Here is a 20,144-nt window from a genome sequence, read left to right as displayed (position 1 = left end):
GCCCCACAGTGCCAGATACATGCCCCACAGTGCCAGATACATGCCCCACAGTGCCAGATACAATGGCCCACAGTACCAGATACAATGGCCCACAGTACCAGATACAATGGCCCACAGTACCAGATACAATGGCCCACAGTACCAGATACAATGCCCCACAGTGGAGGATACATGCCCCACAGTGGAGGATACATGCCCCACAGTGCCAGATACATGCCCCCCAGTGCCAGATACATGCCCCCCAGTGCCAGATACATGCCCCCCAGTGCCAGATACATGCCCCACAGTGCCAGATACAATGCCCCACAGTGCCAGATACAGTGGCCCACAGTACCAGATACAATGGCCCACAGTACCAGATACAATGGCCCACAGTACCAGATACAATGCCCCACAGTACCAGATACAATGCCCCACAGTGGAGGATACATGCCCCACAGTGGAGGATACATGCCCCACAGTGGAGGATACATGCCCCACAGTGGAGGATACATGCCCCACAGTGGAGGATACATGCCCCACAGTGGAGGATACATGCCCCACAGTGGAGGATACATGCCCCACAGTGCCAGTTACATTGCCCCACAGTGCCAGATACAATGCCCCACAGTGCCAGATACAATGCCCCACAGTGCCAGATACAATGCCCCACAGTGCCAGATACAATGCCCCACAGTGCCAGATACAATGCCCCACAGTGCCAGTTACATTGCCCCACAGTGCCGGATACATGCCCCACTGTGCCAGTTACATGCCCCACTGTGCCAGATACATGCTCCACACTGTGCCTGATACATGCCCCACTGTGCCAGTTACATGCCCCACTGTGCTCTCTCTCCCCCCCCCCTCCACCCCCAGTCACTCACTGCTTGCTCTGATATGTGAGGGGAGGAGAGCGCAGCGCCTCTCCTTCCCCTCACCGCTCCAGGTCTCCGGTGGCTGTGTGGCGCCGGTTCGCTAGCCAATCAGAGCTCACAGACCGGCAGCCAATCAGGAGCCGGTCCGCAAGCTCTGATTGGCTAACGCCGCCGGAGACCGGACACAGCAGCGCTGCTAGTGCTGGCAGCGGCGGTGAGGGGAGGGAGAGACGGTGCACTCTCCTCCCCTCACATTTCGGCTTGACGGGGGCGAGTGGGGCATGATGCCCTGGCCGCCGGCGGCTCCCCCCTCTCCTGGGCCTGCCAAGGCACCCAGGGCATGTGCCCCACTCACCCTACCCTAAATACGCCTCTGGCATAGAGGGAGGAGCCAGTTCACACCCTTTCAAAGTCTTAAAGTGCCCATGTCTCCTGCGGATCCCATCTATACCCCATGGTTCTATGATGACCCCAGCATCCTCTACGGACTAAGAGAAAAGGATTTACCGGTAGGTATTAAAATCCTATTTTTAGCCAATATTTTCAATAACTTTGTGCACTACACAAAGTTTGTGTACATACACACAATTCATTTATGTTTCATCTACACCTTATACACAGAGCCTGAAGGTCATTTAATACAAATTTTTAATAACTTTGTGTATTAAACAAAGTTTGTGTAGAGTGAGCCATCAGAAAACAAAGGTGTCACTATCGCAGTCTCACTCCAAAAATTCTGTATTTCGGAATATTTGGATATGGGATACTCAACCTGTAGTATGTACATAAGAACATGAGAAACAAAACATACAGTAGTGTAATACTGCATTATGATATAAGTTCCCATCCAGAGGTTAGGCTTTCCCAACTCCGTTCTGGGCACCAAAAATGGGAAGGGTAGTTCAAACTGTACATGTACTGTATGCTTACTAGCAAGAGGATGTTAACTAGCACATAAAGTTTATTTATAACTCCATAGTATTCCCAAAATATGGCATGATATATGAATATTTTCCATCCAGCAAATATAAAAAAATAAATGGAAATGGACTAGTAGTGCTGTACCTCAAGGATAAAAGAGTCTTTATTCCCTTTGAAAAGTGTCTTTTATCCTTTGGGTACAGCAGTCCTAGTCAATATCCATTGAATGGTGTTACCCAGGTTTTAGTCTGCCTTGGCAGTTAACATTACACCTATATGGTATGAATGCTTAAACTCATTACTTTTTAACCACTTGCTTTGCATGGTTGCATTAGATGCAACCACACCAGCAAGTGCTTTATCTGACCTGGTCGCACAGGATGCGACCAGTCAGACAGACAGCGTCTGCAGCTACAGGGAAGGGAAACTTCCCACTGCTGCTGCTCTCAGAGGGACCCTTCACCCTCCCCCCAGTGTTTGCCGCTGCCGATCATTGCTGATCAGTCAGCATGGCAGGACCCCACCACCCAGCGGCTGCAGATAATAGCAGCCACTGGGGAAGTGTAAATTAAAGCCACAAGCCACCCCTGTGTACCTGGTGGCTGTCCCAGCATCAAAAATGAGAGTCGCGATGTTCCCGATGATGTCAACCAATGTTTTCATGGGGGGGGAGGGGGGGGATTGGCAGTTACAGTAGGTGGCTGATAAATATTTTTTGCTTTTAAATACAATCTAGTCTATTTCTGGTTATATTTTATATATGATGGATGAAGAATATTCATATATACTGCTATAAACTGGGGATACTATGGAGTAATAAAATATACGTTATGGTAAGAACTTACCGTTGATAACGGTATTTCTCCTAAATCCACAGGATCCACAGGATAACAATGGGATAATATGAAGTGACAGCGGATTTGCACCAATCGGTCAAAGCTTTTCGGCCTCCCAGCATGCAACGGTCCCGTCCATATATCCCCGCCTCCTGGCTCAGGCAAATCAGTTGTATTCCAAAGCTCAAGGCAGGAACATTATGTAGAGCCCTAATCAGGCGAGAAGAACACAGATGCACACCCTTCCGTACAAGAAGGAGGAGGTTAGTGAGTAAAAGGATCCTCAAATCAGGTGCGTCAGGGTGGGATCACTGTGGATCCTGTGGACTTAGGAGAAATACCATTATCAACGGTAAGTTCTTACCATAACGTATATTTAACGAAAGAAAGGCAACCCGGCACCGGTCATAACAAAGTCGAAATCTAATCTGGTGGAACCAAAATTTGGACAATTATGATTTTTTTATATATATTAAATCATCAAATCTCCGTCCAGTTTGGTGGTGCGCCCAGAGCCAGGTAGAACATATGTCAATGGTAAGAGAGAGAAAGAAGGCTCTTGTGTGGGCGCACTCTTGGTTAATTGAAATAAATTTCAAAAAATTTCAATTGATCATGTACAATAATGTTAAAACATAACTTTAATGGATATTAATTACAAAATTCATCTGATTACCCATTAGAGAACATAGGATCCAAAGTAAATATGGTGAAATTGAAATATATATTACAAAATGTAGAAATGTTGTGGTCCTGTCTCACGAAGTGTGATAAGAAAGGCTGTAGACACTTAAAAGTCCTACACCCATTCAGCCCATTTTCAGGTCAAAATAATTAATGAGACATTACCCAGTTCATGCCGGTCACCAAAAAATGCACAAGTGTATTATAACTGTGGAAGACTCTAACGGTCTTAAATGATTAAATAGTTATTGTACTGTATGCAGTAACGGGAATAAAGTTATTAAAGGATAGAGACAAGTGGTGATACTGCTGTTGGTGTCATATAACACACATCATATAAAATTATTCCTGTTCTACAACACTGGGTATTCCCTGTGAGTCTCCTCCTCAGGTACTGACCCAGCCAATCACTGTTTAGCTTCCAAGATCGGACACTGGCAGTATGGTTTGATAGTAGAAAAGGTGGGTGGGTTTGGACACCAATGAGAGTGCACCTATGTAGGAGAGTGTGACAGTTTGTCACAATAGATGTGGATCTGCTTTCTACGTTAGGCTGGATGCATCAAATCCCACATCAGTGGTATTGTGCACCCTGGATCGTAGATGAGAGTCCACAGAAATAAGAACAAGATAAAAGCAGAAATCACCAAAATTATATACCATGTATATTGGAGTAGTCCTGATAGAAAAAGTTACTGCAATGAAGCATAAATATATATGCAAATTATGTTAGTTAGATAATTATTGTATGCAGTAACGGGATAAAGTTATTGAAGGATAGAGACAAGTGGTGATACTGCTGTTGGTGTCATATAACGCACATCATATAAAATGATTCCTGTTCTACAACACTGGGTATTCCCTGTGAGTCTCCTCCTCAGGTACTGACCCAGCCCAACACTGTTTAGCTTCCAAGATCGGACGAGATCGGGCACTGGCAGTGTGGTTTGATAGTAGAAAAGGTGGGTGGGTTTGGACACCAATGAGAGTGCACCTAGGTAGGAGAGTGTTACAGTTTGTCACAATAGATGTGGATCTGCTTTCTACGTTAGGCTGGATGCATCAAATCCCACATCAGTGGTATTGTGCACCCTGGATCGTAGATGAGAGTCCACAGAAATAAGAACAAGATAAAAGCAGAAATCACCAAAATTATATACCATGTATATTGGAGTAGTCCTGATAGAAAAAGTTACTGCAATAAAGCATAAATATATATGCAAATCATGTTAGTTAAAGACACTTGTGACAAATAAATGATTGTAACCCCACAAACGAAAAACAGACTGTAAGCTGGTTGAAATGACAGCCTGGCTAATGTATTCATACAAACAGTATAGATGACACAGGTAAAAGGACACAAATATATCAACTTAAATAAGCTTGTCAAGGTCCTATTTAAACGCTGTTGTCAATAGGCAGAAAGTAAGTTAATAGGTATAGGTCACCCCTAGGATAGGTACTAAATATGAAATACAGAGAGTACCCTCGCAGGCACAGTTAGTGTGCATGACCTGTGTGTGTCCAGCGACGAGAGTGTTGTCCGCGTGCTGGGGCTGGTGCCGGTGGACCCGCTGTATGAGGAAAACGCATTTCACCCCATAGGGCTTGTTCACTTCCTGCTAGGGTACTCTCTGTATTTCCTATATCTTGGATATCTTGTTCAGAGGTAAAATTACTCTCTGAAGCCTTGAATCCAATACAGCCCCCAAGTGAGTCATCCGCTGTGACGGAACCAGAGACAATTTTTTCTAATTTATGAGCCACCCGTGCCTTTGCAGACACGTTATTGTCTGTTGCAGATGACATAGGAGCAATTCCTGCGACTGCGTCAGGATTAAAAGATAGTCGAGTTATGGAAAAATTCTTATCCCCTGCTGGCGGAGATAAGCCGCCATTACCACCATAATCTTGGTAAATACTCTGGGGGCTGTGGCTAACCCAAAAGATAGGGCATGTAACTGAAAATGCTGTTGGAGGATAGCAAACCTGAAATAGCACTGATGGGACAGTGCTATAGGAACATGTAGGTAAGCATCCTGAATATCCAGGGATACCATATAATCCCCTGGCTCCATGGCCACAATGATGGAACGTAAAGTCTTCATGTGAAACAGAGGTACCCAAATGTATTTGTTCAGCACCCTGAGACTGAGAATGGGCCGAAATGACCCATTTGGCTTCTGAACTAGAAACAGGTTGGAGTAAAAACCCTGTACTCTTTGTGTAGTAGGAACTGGAATGACTACTCCTGACTGAAGCAATTTCTGAACTGCCTCTTGCAAAGCCCTGGCCTTCGTCTCTACCCAAGATGGGCTGGTACAAAAAAAGCTTTCGAGGAGGGTGCTTCTTGAAGGCAAAATAATAAGCTAGAGATACTGCTTCCTGCACCCAGGCATCTGTCGTAGACTGCTGTTAGATCTGTGCAAACTGAAGAAGTCGGCCCCCCACCCTGAGATCCCCCAGGTGGAGGCCCGCACCATCAGGCTGATGGTTTATAATCTGTTTTCAATGCACAAATATTGGAAAGCTGCTCAATCAGATGTAATATCAGTCAGGTGCTTAAAGGGAGGGGTAATTCTGTGTAAGAAAAAACAATGTGTTGCACACTGAGTGAGTAATAATACTACATAATAATCAGATAATACGGAGATCTTAGTTGCGTATATCTGCAGATATAGGGTTAAGCCCCCAGGCCGATCGACAAGGCTTCTCCGTCACTGGGGGTCCCTAATACTAGGTATGGGTCCAGGGTGCAGGACCCCGTCATGCCGGCACAGGTTGGCTACCCCAGGTCAGCACACAGGTGAAAATTAATGAGGGTTAATAAGAAGCACAGAAGTGCTATATAAGTGAAGTGTGATTAAAATACAAAAATATATACAAAGTGATAGGGAAAATCATGAGTGTTAATAAAGTGTTAGGGTGTACCGACCTGAAGCCGCCCAGCCATACCGACACAGGGGCCACCGCACCCCACACCCACAAATAATTACATATATGTCTGGGTCTAAATGCCCAGTGTAAGGCCACATAATAATGGCTCCTACAGCATCTGAGAGCCAGCTTACCTGGAGATACCCCTGGCTTCTCCAATGGCACTCTGGAGTCATCACTTTTTCCTTTAGCTTTTCCTTGAGACCGAAAGGGACGAAAAGCCAGAACTTTAGGTTTGAAATTGTACGTGGAAGGAAACTTTACCTTCTTGGAGTCTGCTTCTGACTCCAAAATATCTGTCAATTCTTTACCAAAAAGAATATCTCCAGAAAAGGGCAAAGATTCCAAAACTTTCTTAGATTCTGAATCAGGTTTCCACGTACGCAGCGAAACTGCTCTGTGAGCAGCTATTGTTGAAGCTGATGCCCTGGAGGCAATAGTACCCATATCCAATGCTGCTTCTTCCAAGAACATTGCAGCCTATTTTATATGTGCTATATGGGATTTTTGCTCTCTAGATGCTATTGAAAAATCCCCCTCTAATAAATCAGCCCAGGCAGACCCTGCCTTTTCCACCCAAGCTGAAGCCATGGCTGGCCTTATGACTGCCCCAGACAGGGAAAAAATGTTTTTTAAGAAAAACATCCACGCTCCTGTCCGTGACATCATTTAATGATGTTGAAGGCAAATTTAATGTAGATTTTCGCACTAATCAAACCACATGTGTATCTACTTTAGGAGCCACCTCCCTTTTTAAACAATCCCCAGCTGGAAGAGGATAATTGGAATTCCATTTCTTAGGAATTCTAAACTTCTTATTGGGCATATTTCAAGCCTCTTCCATGATTTCCGTCAGCTGATCTAACCCAGGAAACAGTATTAACTGTTTTTGGATGTTTAAACACAGGTGCCTTGGTTTTTAACACAGGCTCTGCAGAATCCTTTAAGGATAGAATGGCTTTCATTGCTTTAATTAACTCAGCTATATCCACTGAGCTGAGACCTTCCTCCTCCGCTTCGTATGCTGAAGTAGAATTTATTGAGCTTTCATCCTCCGATGAATCCTCATCTGAAACATGTCTAGCCTGTGAGGATGAAGATTTACTTACCACTGGCTTATCAGCCTGTTTCTTTTGAGATGCTGCTGCTGGTAGTGATAAACCACAGGTGGGAAGCTGCATGTAACGGTTAATCGTGTAACATATCCCTTGAACAGGAGTAGGAGGAATTATCCGTTCAGCTATACTGGATAAAGTCTGTGCAAACATAACCCAAGGTGGATCAACCTGCACCTGAATCTGCATTGTATTTTTCAAGAACCCCTGGTGAAAGCTAAAACAATTTGCACACAAACCATCCTGAACCAGATCCTGCAAGGTTATCACAGCTTTGCAAGACAAACATTATATGAGTGTGGGTGTTGTTGTGAGTGTATCTTCCTCACCTTTGCCACTCTTAGACATGATAAATAATCAAAACTTCCACGGTGTACTACACAATTTGTGACTGTAATCACTAAGCTTTTTAAAGTGACGTACAATCCTACCCTACCCATGCACCAGCATTGAGGATCGGAATAGAACAAAACTGACAGAATATATAGTAGAGTCAGCAATCACACTAGCAGTTAGTCACATGTTATACATTAGTATAATAAGCAATATGAGCACATCATCAACTACATTTCAAGTATGTAGGAGAACATATTACTGAATCTTGTTTAAACAGATCTACCATATTCAGACACATACCGAAAGAAACAGTAATAGACTCATATGCAATAGGCACTTATCTAACTATTCGTAATCAAAAAAAAGATAGAGACTTAGGGGGTCATTCTGACCCGATCTCACGCTGCAGTTTATCGCAGCGGTGGGCACGGTCCAGACACCGCAGGCGAGGCCGGACCGAAAGAGGGCGGGCTGCAGCTGCTGCGGGACGGGGAACGATGAGTAGCTCCCGGCCAGCTTGCTAAAGCTGCGCTGAACGGGAGCTACTCTTGAAGTGCAAAGGCATCGCCGCTGTGTGATACCTTTGCACTTCTGCGGGGGGGGGGCCACACTGACATGCGGGGCAGGATAGCCCTGTGCTAGGCGTCCCCCCCGCATGTCAGTGTGAATGATCGTAGCTGTGCTAAATTTAGCACAGCTACGATCATCTCGAAATGACCCCCTTAGTGCTGTATTACCCGTACTCAGTAGAGATACAGGGAGACTCACCTCGCTTCCAGGACCGATCAATACATTTGCAAATGCTGAGTGGATCCAGATGCTACTAGTGTACACTGCCGCTCCATGAACCTATAGTGAACACAGACGCTCAGTGATCACAGACGCACCCGTCACACAGCCGCCTATGCTGCGACTGGGTCCCCTTCGTGTACAGCGTCTTAGATGGAAGCGGGAAACAGTTCGTGGTGGGAGACTCGGAGGAAACTGGTCATGAACCGGGGGGAGGGGCGACCAGGAGAGAGTCTGACTCCCCACTGCTGACATCAACCCTAGGGATCGCGGCCTCATACTATTCCTGGAGCCTCTGATCCCTAATGCCCAGCGCTGTTGCACCTGAGGTGGCAGCCGTGTCAGCAACTGTTTGGTAGTCTCCTCCTAAAACAGTGCGGCTGTGTCCATATTCCCCTTCTAAGCGGAACCGCTGACTTACCTTCTTCCCATGCTCCAGCCACAGCCTGGTAACGTCTGCTGCACCTGCTAGTATATCCGACACAGACGCCTGCCGAAACAGCACTGTACTCGTGGATAAGCGTTATCGCGACCCGGCGGAGAGTTTTTGGAGCGACTCTTTCTAAGGTACGTATAAGACGCTTTTTAGAAAGATCTCTCAAGAAAAAATAGTACGACTATAAAAAGAAAATAAAAAAGCTTAGGGCTGATAAAAACCAGCAGCCCTCTGACCATGGTCCAGCTCCTGCCGTACCAATCAAAAAACTGATTTGCCTGAGCCAGGAGGGTGGGTATATATGGACGGGCTCGTTGCATGCTGGGAGGCCGAAAAGCTTGTCACCATCCTCTTGCTAGTAAGCATACAGTACATGTAAGAATCTTCAGTTTGAACGACCCATCACATTTTCAGTGTTCAGAAAGGAAACGGGGGTCTTAACCTCTGTATCACCCAGAGAGCTTCAACTGGGGAGCTTATATCATAATACAGTTCACATGTACATACAATATCATCGGGGGAAAAAATGGAAACTGACATCACATAAGGAATACTACCATTTTTGAGAACATCTAGAGCGCAAGTAAGTGAGATGTTTTTTTACTGTCACAACTGAGGGCCTGAGCTGACGGGAGGCAGCCTCAGTTGTAGGGGCTGAGATGTACCGGAACCTGGGAGGTTGTATCAGACCCCTGGACATGTAAGTAACATGAATAATAACTGCCCGAAGGCGTGACCACGACAACTTGGATAAAAGTCAATGATGTTTATTATGACAACTCCGCAACACAGCAGCAGTAAAAGAAAACGTAAAAGTCAGCAAAGAATAAATACAGTTCCTGGGTACTACAGGATGGCAGGAGCCACAGGGCACTGGTAGTGTGAGATAGTTCTTATGATCTTCTAGATGGAAAGTCCTTACCAGGCCCGACTGTAGCAATGGAGATAACCCAGGATTGTGCCAGCTGGTGTTCCAGGAAAAGCTGGGTTGCTGAAGATAAAACAGCTGCTGTGGATACTGGCTGGAACCAGACTGTTGTTAGCACGGAGTGGATACTGGCTGGAACCAGTTAAATAATAAATGAACTTGGGAGCGATGAAATATGAACTGAAATGTAGAACTTGAGAGCGGAGAAATAATAATACCGGTGGAGAGTGGTAAAGTGTAGAAAGGACACCGGCCCTTTAAGGGAAGCTGTACTCTGCTGGAAGCTGAGCTGGAAGCAGGTAATGTTGTAGCTGGAAACAGATGAATCCACAATGGATTGGAGAGTCAGGCTACACCGCAGGTGGAATGCTGGTGCCGGTCTCTATGGTGGAAGTCTTGAGACAGGAGCTGGAACCTGGAAGACAATCACAGGAGAGAGACAAACAGGAACTAGGTTTGACAACCAAAGCACTGACGCCTTCCTTGCTCAGGCACAGTGTATTTATACCTGCAGCAAGGAAGGGATTGGCTAGGCAATTATGCAGATTAACAATACTGACAACAGATTGGAGGAAATGATCAGCTGACAGAATCCAAGATGGCTGCGCCCATGCAGACACTTGGAGGGAAGTTTGGTTTGTAATCCAAGTGGTAATGAAAACAGTAATGGCGGCGCCGGCCACTGGAGACAGGAGACGCCAGGCTGACAAGTGCACATCCAACCACGCGGACACAGCGGAGGCCGCGGCTGACGTAATCGCCACTCTGACACTCTGCATGCAGAAGCTCAGGGACGGCGGCGGAGGCCGCGGGAGACGCCATGCCAGATGTAATAAGGCGTTACTGTGACAGCGTCTCAGAGAGACAGGAGAGGATGCAGGAATGTGAACATTAGGATAACAGATGGGATCCGGTCCTGGAGCGCTGAGCCAGCCTTAGGAGGCATCTGATGGGTAAGAAATGGCGTCCAGATACCCGGATCGTGACATTTACATTGTATAATACACATATAAGAGGAGTTATGGTAACACTTACCTTTGTTATCTCTCTTTCTTCGAGGTCCATGGGATCCACAGGGTTAAATCTGTTTTTTTCCCCCAATATTTATTTTTTCACAGTACAGAAAAGTAAAAGTTCAATGAATCATGAGATCGTTCAATGACAAGCATATACATTACTTGACAGTATGGTATAATTTGCAGTATTTGAAAAACTTAAAAAAAGAAGATTTAAATAAGTAAATATATATCTATTCAATACGGCTCCAAACTTGAATTGTTTGTATATCATACTTAGGTGGTATAAAGCTGGTATATTTAAGTTATCAAAATTTTTTTTTTACAGAACCACCTGTATGTAGATACTGTATATATGCTGGTTTTCCTTCATAACATAAATATGGCAGAAGGTATTCCAATGGAAAAGAAAAGAAAGAGCAAAACGAATCTAAAGTACAGATTCCAGTGAACATTTAAAACAATTAAACAAACAAACCATGCCTGCCTGAAACCATAAGTTGTCGATCCATCTATGTAGACATCTATGCGTTCAGTGGATAGTGTGAGAAAATGATAAAAAAGGGGGTCTACAGAAAAGGTTTAGAGAAGTAGAAGAAATGAGATTCAACTTAACAGCCGAAGCAGGGGGAGCCAGGAGAAGGGAGTTGGGCAGTGTCTGAGACTCTTGTAGATACTCAACGCTGCCCAGCATTGAAAAAACAAGGGTGCTTTCTAATCTCAAAATCCCTGGGATTGAAAGCTCCAATCACGGGATAGAATTCAGCCCAATTTTAGGCCTACATCCCGTGATCCCACCAACCCCAATCCCGGGATTGGCCACCCTAGGCAGTAGTAAGCAGAGAGTGAGGGTTTTTTGGGCTTCACATGTGTACGAAAGTCTTTACATGACTACATCCTACAGAGTGGATTGAGGTGTACAGTGAGGTATGTAGCCGTCTAGGTTGCATCTTACAATTCCCCTTGAAAAGTCACATAGCAAGGACAGTTGGTATGTAGCAATATGAAGGAAATGGCAAGTCAGCAGGTTAAACTAAGTTATTAATCCATTTGCATTGCTCCTCTCCTTTAAGCCAGAATGGACCTGTAGTTATTGTGATATCAGAAGTTCACAGGACTTAAGCTTAGAAAAATAAAGAGGATATCTTTCCGAGAGAGCCATGCTAGTTGGGTGCGGTGAGATATTAGACTTCATAGCAACAAGTAAAGCAGGTGTACTAGCAAAGTTGAGTGTACATATTCAGCAGATAGTAAAAGGACAGCCGGTCCATAGACCCTCATTGCGTCCACCAGAAGCAAAAGATTTTCAGTGGGTTGTCTGCTTCTGCCTTAGTATGGCTGCACAGCAGCCATATGCAGCTTAGAGCCACAAGTGTGGTCCAAGATGGCGGCTCTCCGCCTCTCATCCCACTCCCTATTACCGGTGTCAGCAGGAATCCACAGGTCCACAACGGGGGCAGCAAGAGTCCGGATCAACGCTGGAAGCGGTGTCCACGTCTGCGATGCTCCCAGCTCCAGGTAATGGGGTCCCACGTTCCTCTGCACCTCTGTGGTTCAGCTTCCCAGCTGCAGCTGTAAATTGAGCCCCCTGCTTCAGTACGGCTGCAAGGCATGAGATCTACGCGGGTGGCACTGTGTGGCGTACAGGGGTTCAGGAGGGCAGTCACTTTGGTTGGAGCCTGAGAAAAAAGCGATGAGATCGCTAAAAGCACTTGAAATGTGCCGATGGCTGTAGGAGCTATGTCCTGCTCCGTCAGCAGTCAAGCCACACCCCCAGGGTTAATTCTTAACCTTAGGTATGATGCTGGGGGAGACCAGGACTGACACTGAACAATAAGCTTGTGAGCCTCTCAGGATGCACTGGGCTACTTTCCCTTCATACCCCATCCTCATGCTTCAGTTTTAGTAACCAGCCCAAATCAGCGACTGGAGAAAAGGATGGTATACACAGGAAATACACTCACACAGGGGAGTAGGGAACTGGTGACCGGAGAAGTAACCCGTTGAAGCTAGGTGCATCAGGGTGGGTGCCCTGTGGATCCCATGGACTTCGAAGAAAGCGTTAACAAAGGTAAGTTTTACCATAACTCCTCTTTTCTTCTTCGGGGTCCATGGTCTCCACAGGGTTAATTCTTAACCTTGAGAAGTCCCAAAGCAGATAAAATAGGGAAGGAATGCTGAAAGGAGGACATTGCGGTGAAAGGTTGCATCCTGAAAGGCACACGTATCAAAGGCATAGAACCTAAGAAACGTATGGGCAGTAGACCACATACAGATGTGTCCTGATATATCATTGCTGCGTACCGCATAGCGGGCGCCAGGCAACTCGCGCCAGCTCCTTGCGCTATAACTCCCGTTATAAGTTGCGTTGTAAATGTGACGTCACGTTATAATTGTAACATGCATTCTGCTTTCAGTCCAGCAGATGTCGCTTTTCCTAAACACTACAGCGAATGCCTCAAATAGCCAACGGACCCTTCGTAGCGCCACCTGCTGATTGGCTGATGGGTTCGAATCCTAGCGGGACCAGAATTTTTTTTTTTAGTAGATTTATTTATATATTTTTTTTTTCTTTATGAAATAAAGTTATTTGGTCTGTTTATTCGTTTCTGCTGAGCTCGTTGTAACAAAGCATCTACCCCAACCATGGTGCACTTGTTCACTATCAATATTGTCGTTACATCGGGGAAAATATCTTTTATTGGTGAAGCATAAACAGCATGTACATTTCGGACTTACTCTGCCACTGCGATCAGTTCAGTCAGTTTCGTTCCTGGTTTGACGTCACAAACACACCCAGCGTTTGCCCAGACACTCCCCCGTTTCTCCAGACACTCCCGCGTTTTTCCCAGAAACAGCAGCGTTTTTTCACACACACCCATAAAACGGCCAGTTTCCGCCCAGAAACACCCACTTCCTGTCAATCACACTCCGATCACCAGAACGAAAAAAATCCTTGTAATGCCGTGAGTAAAATACCAAACTTCTTAGCAAATTTACTTGACGCAGCCGCAGTGCAAACATTGCGCATGCGCAGTTAGCGGAAAATCGCACCGATGCGAAGGAAAATAACTAGCGAATAACTCGGAATGAGGGCCACTGTCTCTACACTACAGTACAGTACACAGTGGGGGATTTACAGTATAACAAGTTAACCAAAGAATCTGCTTAGGGCCCTGTAGGTCTCATTTTGTTTAGGGCCCCGTGAGATCTACGGTAGAACACTAAACCTAGACCTCAGAGTTGTACTATTAACAGATTTTGTCCGGTGTCTGTGTACAAAACATAATGGAGCCTTCCAAGATGTCATATTAATGACATAGAGATCCAGTGGCATTGTGCATTACATATTTAGGGCCATTTGAAGCAAATGAACCAGAAATGATGTCCGAAATGTACATGCTGTTTATGCTTCACCAGTAAAAGATATTTTCCCCAATGTAACGACAATATTGATAGTGAACGTGTGCACCGTGGTTGGGGTAGGTGCTTTGTTACAACGAGCTCAGCAGGAAAGAATAAACAGACCAAATAACGTTATTTCATAAAAAAAAAAAAAAAAAAAAAAAAAAATATATATATATATATATATATATATATATATATATATATATATATATATAAATAAATAAATCCACAAAAAAAAATTTCTGGCCTCACCAGGATTCGAACACAGGATGCACGCATTGCAGGCAGACACTGTAACCATTATGCCACGGCTGACCATGATATGAATAGGCACTCCAGGTAAATATATGATGTGTTGTGATGTGTTTTACTCTTTAATGAACGTGCAGCACCGTGTTTAACATGGAGCATTCGCCACCTAGCGGTGAAACTGGGTATTACATGGCGTGGGACACAACGCACGCCATAACGTTATTACAACTCGCGATTCAGGACCCTAAATAGCGCGCTATGAGCAATGGTGTATGAGGATACATCTGTAGCTGCCTTACAGTTGTTCAGCAGATGCGCCACGGTGGGCTGGCCATGAAGGACCCACAGGGCGAATAGAGTGAGCAGAGACTGTACTTGGAACAGGCAGATCCGCTTGTGTATACGCCTGTGAAATGACCATGTGGAGCCAATGTGCCAACGATTGTTTAGTGGCTGGTCATCCCCACTTGTGAAATCCATAAAGGATAAATAAGAATCGATCTTCCTAAAGGAACCAGTAAGGTCCACATGGATGCTTCCTTTTCTGAGAGGCCGGGTTCCTGAAAAGCTGGTAACACAATGGGTTTAATATGGAACTTAGATACCACCTTAGGTACGAATCCTTATCTCGTTCTAAGAGAGCTCCCAAGTCTGAGACCCTACATGCTGAGGCAATTGCCAGGAGAAACAGGGTCTTCATGGTTAACCACTTGAGATCTACCATCTCCAAGGGTTTCGAAAATGGGCCTTGATGAGGCCTGAAGAATCAAAGATAAATCCCACTGAGCAACAGGAGGCACAAATGGAGGTTGTATTTTAAGTACCCCTTGAAAGAAGGTACGTACATCTGGTAATGGGAACAATCTCTTGTGGAACCAAATTAATAAAGGTCGAGACCTGGACCTTCAGATAATCCAGGTGAAGGCCCATGGCTCGGCCTGCCTGTAAGAAGGCCAACAACCGAGGAATCCTGAAAACTTTAGGATCGTAGTGACGTCACTGTAAGTAGGAGTGTCATATGCAGTAATATATGTGGGCTGAGGCTGGTTTTAGGGCCTGAATCATAGTCTGAATTACAGCCCAGGAGAAGCCTTTTTCCCTTAGATGAGAAGTTTCAAGAGCCACGCCATCTTCCGGATGGAGACAGGGCCCCCAAGAGCAGGTCTTGTCGGAGAGGTAGAGGGAAGGGCTCATCTATGGAGAGATCCCTCAGATCCGATAACCAATGGCATCTGGTCCATGCTGGAGCTACCAGGATGAGCTTGCCAGCTTCCTCCTTGAATTTGCACAGTACCCTGGGAAGTAGATATACTGGAAGGAAGAGATATGACAGAGGGAAATTCCATGGAACTGTGAGAGCATCCATGAAGCTTGCTTTCAGATATTTTGTCCTGGCACCTTACACGGGAACCTTGTGGTTGTGTCTGGAGGCCATGAGATATGTCTGGCAACCCCTATGTGCATTCCAGGATTTGAAAGACATCCGGGTTGAGAGACCATTCTCGGCGTGGACATCCTGGAGACTGAGAAAAACAGGTACAGGGAAAGCAAACACAATGCACATTTTGAAAAAGAGAACTGAAACAGCAGCACTAGCATAAGTTACATACAATGCAGAAATCACATTTAACTGCAATGGACACTGGTATCAACTACACAGCACTTTGAGGCTGGTAGGATTCAGGATTTTGTATAACCTGCTATGTAGGATATTTATACAGGGAGAAACAGCCCACTGCCTCTGGAGACCTGCAGAGCTCTGTATGATGGCTACTCAGCGTCTCTTGAGAGGGAAGACCAGCCCAGGGTGTGAAGACCACTGTGGAATGGCGCCCTGGGCAGGGGGAGGGGCCGCTGGGGAAGCGCTAGACTCCCCTGTGCTGAACACCACCACCGGTTCTTCTTCCCATTAAAAGGGTCCCAAGTGCCAGTGTACATTAATGCCCTGGTGGTCTAGTGCGGCCGCGAGTACACTTAATGGACTGGGAGCCCATCAGCAGCTGTGGTCTGTCTTCAAAGATTGAGATATGTGAACTGCGCAAATCACAGGTCCCGCAAGCGGGAACCTGCCTTACCTGTCCCCCATGTCTCCAAATGCAGTCATGGGGCACTCATGCCTCTTGCTAGTAAGAAGGTTGCAGTGGGAGTCCCTCCAAAATCACCTACCCACTCGTGGTGTCGCGGCCCGGTGGGTATGATGGAGAGACAGCTTTGGCGTCCTCTGAAATGCCAGGAGCTGTCATCCCGTTGTAAAAGACAGAAAAAGTAAAAAAATAAAATAAAAAAAAGTTAAAAGCTTAGGCTGCAAGCTGCAGCCCCTGTTCAGTGCGCCCATCTTCATGCTGACACCGAAAAAAAACCCTAAATTGCCTGAGCATGGTGGCGGGGTATGAAGGGGGAGTAGCCAAGTGCATCCAAGAGCCCAGAGGCTCACAAGCTTATTGTTCGGTGTCAGTCCTGGTCTCAACCAGCATCATACCCAAGGTTAAGAATTAACCCAGTGGAGACCATGGACCCAGAAGAAATCTATATTATATAAAACACAGTATATACATTGGTGACTTATTGTTTACGATCACTGCTGCTTTTGAGTGCAGTGTCAAAGGTGTGATAACTGTTGTTTGTATTGGATAAGCCAGAACATTTTACATGTATCTGGATTTCAAATTTTCCACCTGAAAACAGATGACTGGTGAATGCGACTGCTATCCATCTTTGTCCTCACCCAATGAGAGTATGGGCTCCTTTTACATTGTAATATAACTATCTGCACTCAATGGATAGCCTTAAAACTTGGACTATTGCGGGGCTTGAGGGCTGAGTTTGTGAACTACCGGCTTATGCCATCACTGGAGACCATTTATGCTGGCAATGGGGACCCAGCAAATGCCTTTCCAGATACACCGAAGCCTTTCAGGCTTTGAAGAGACCGCGAGACCTCTAAACAACCTATGGACCTGAGAAGTCAAATAGAGCCCTAGAGTGTCTCCATGGAATGTGATCATGATGTCTGTCCACTTCAGTGCCAGCTCTGTGCATTTTATCCACTGAAAAGACAAATTCACTCTGCTGACAGATGGAAATATCAGTGTGTGGGTGTGTGTGTGGGAAGGGGCAGCTCCAGGAGTAGGTTATCACACAGATTAAAAATTACTTTTATAGTTCAAAACATTCTCCTCGGCACAAATTTCTTATCTTTTAATTGAAAAATTGCCGCAATCTTCAGAGTATAGATGGTTAAAGTGGACAGTACATAACTGTACGAGTTTTTGTCCAGAAGTTCTGTTAAGTAGAATGTGCAATTTATCTAGCTTTTCATTTGAAGAAGATAAAAAAAATTTTTTTTTCAAAAGAAATACCTTACTGGTTTTTTAAAAGGTTTTCAGCAAACCAATTCCCCCCCCACTGAAACACCCCAATTCATGTCACCCATAAGAGGCTGCTATATGAAAGAGCCCCAATATACATACAACAAAAACACCAGAATGAATTTAAAAAAATATATACTGGTGTCTCCATTAAACAAATCAAAGGTTCTTTCAGAATATCACTGGATATTTGCATTACCACAAATCATCCACTATAGGATGCTCAAATTATTTGCGGAAATTATCAAAGTAATAACGAAATTTCTCGACAGACAAAAAAAAAAAAAAAATCCCCAAAACATTAATACTACAATTCTAGTATTCTACAACCCAAAAGGCACCCTACATATACACATTATGACAATCACAAAATATACAACCTGGGTGCTAGCAAAAAGGGTAGATATATCTATAACCCTTTTCAGATGTAGGACCCAGGAAATACATGGGTATGACCTGGGTTAATAAACCTGGAAAATTCCCAGGTCTCAGTCTCCCACTACACCAAAATCCCAGGAAATTCATGCGTCGGATGCATTCACACTGAACCTGGGACTACCCTGGAATTTGGTGTGGATTTAAAGGGGACGCAATCTCAGCAATGACACTCTCCCGGCAGATAAGTGCACGCTAGGTGCCTGGAGAAGTATGACTCTTCATACCGACTGGCAGCTACCACTATCTCAGGAGATGGAAATTGTGTACAAACATCGCTATGATCAGGTCCCGATACGTCCCCTGGTTCAAAAGCATTCTACACGCAGGCAACATTTAAAGACTGCAGCAAATATTCAAGTGCCTCAGTATACCATACAGATACATTCTTTAGAGACTACAACATTTAAAGGGGATATTGCACCTTAAGGGTAGTTTCGGATTTTAAAACAGCTTTTTTCTAAAGTGCTGCAGAATAAAGCGATGACACACAGGGGGCGCTGCACTGGATGTCACCTGCAAGCGCCAATAACATTTTCTAAAAATTTGGGTCTAAAATCCCAGGTTGGATGCGTTCGCATGGAAAGCGTCCCGGGTCACCCCCAAGAGAAACCCTGGTACAGAGCAGGGTTGTGCACCCGGGACTTGGACCCAGGTTATTACTGTTCACACATAACAAAAACCTGGGTCGATAAGCGTTCACATGCAAAACCCGGATTTTTGCTGTATGTCTGAAAGAGGTATTGGAGGTAAAATTGGACCCTTGGATTACAATTGTATACGCAGTCTTGTTTTAAGCCGTGTGTGCGAGATCTACCTATATGGCAAAACACAAAGCAAAGATACACTTAAACCACAGAATAATGAAGAGACTAAATACTTTCATGAGTTGAGTCACATAATACTTTTATGACCAGACAAGGGGAAATTAGTGTAAAATTACTTTAAAAAACCAGTATATGCACTTGTAAACATAATATTGACGGCACAGATTGTGCAAATAACTACAGAGGGACAATTACCAAAAGATTTAAAAAAATAAAATAAAAAAGCCATTCTTCTTAGTCAATGCAACCCTGGCCAGAAACAAAAATTTAACTCCATCCCTACTGCCTATATAGGGATACAAAATGTGTACATTCATTAAGGTGTAACGCACTTGAAGGGCCTAGATTCTAGAAATTGTGATTCTTTTGAAAGTACACTACTCAAAAAAATAAAGGGGACACTAAAATAACACATCCTAGATCTGAATGAATGAAATATTCTTATTAAATACTTTGTTCTTTACATAGTTGAATGTGCTAACAACAAAATCAGACAAAAATTATCAATGGAAATCAAATTTATTAACCCATGGAGGTCTGGATTTGGAGTCACACTCAAAATTAAAGTGGAAAAACACACTACAGGCTGATACAACTTTGATGTAATGTCCTTAAAACAAGTCAAAATGAGGCTCAGTAGTGTGTGTGGCCTCCACGTGCCTGTATGACCTCCATACAACCCACACAAGTGGCTCAGGTAGTGCAGCTCATCCAGGATGGCACATCAATGCGAGCTATGGCAAGAAGGTTTGCTGTGTCTGTCAGCGTAGTGTCCAGAGCATGGAGGTGCTACCAGGAGACAGGCCAGTACATCAGGAGACGTGGAGGAGGCCGTAGGAGGGCAACAACCAAGTAGCAGGACCGCTACCTCCGCCTTTGTGCAAGGAGGAACAGGAGGAGCACTGCCAGAGCCCTGCAAAATGACCTCCAGCAAGCCACAAATGTGCATGTGTCTACTCAAACGATCAGAAACAGACTCCATGAGGGTGGTATGAGGGC

At 44.9% G+C, this 20,144-nt stretch overlaps 1 pseudogene; it reads right to left on the bottom strand.

Moving 5' to 3' along the window:
- Window positions 1-4,138: 4,138 nt before the first annotated feature.
- LOC134963390 (5S ribosomal RNA) lies at window positions 4,139-4,257 on the bottom strand (annotated as a pseudogene).
- Window positions 4,258-20,144: the final 15,887 nt, after the last annotated feature.

The sequence above is a fragment of the Pseudophryne corroboree genome, chromosome 9, assembly GCF_028390025.1.
Source record: "Pseudophryne corroboree isolate aPseCor3 chromosome 9, aPseCor3.hap2, whole genome shotgun sequence".
Taxonomy (NCBI): Eukaryota; Metazoa; Chordata; class Amphibia; order Anura; family Myobatrachidae; genus Pseudophryne; species Pseudophryne corroboree.
The sequence above is the reverse complement of the archived record's forward strand: the minus strand, read 5'-3'. Positions and strand labels throughout refer to the sequence as shown.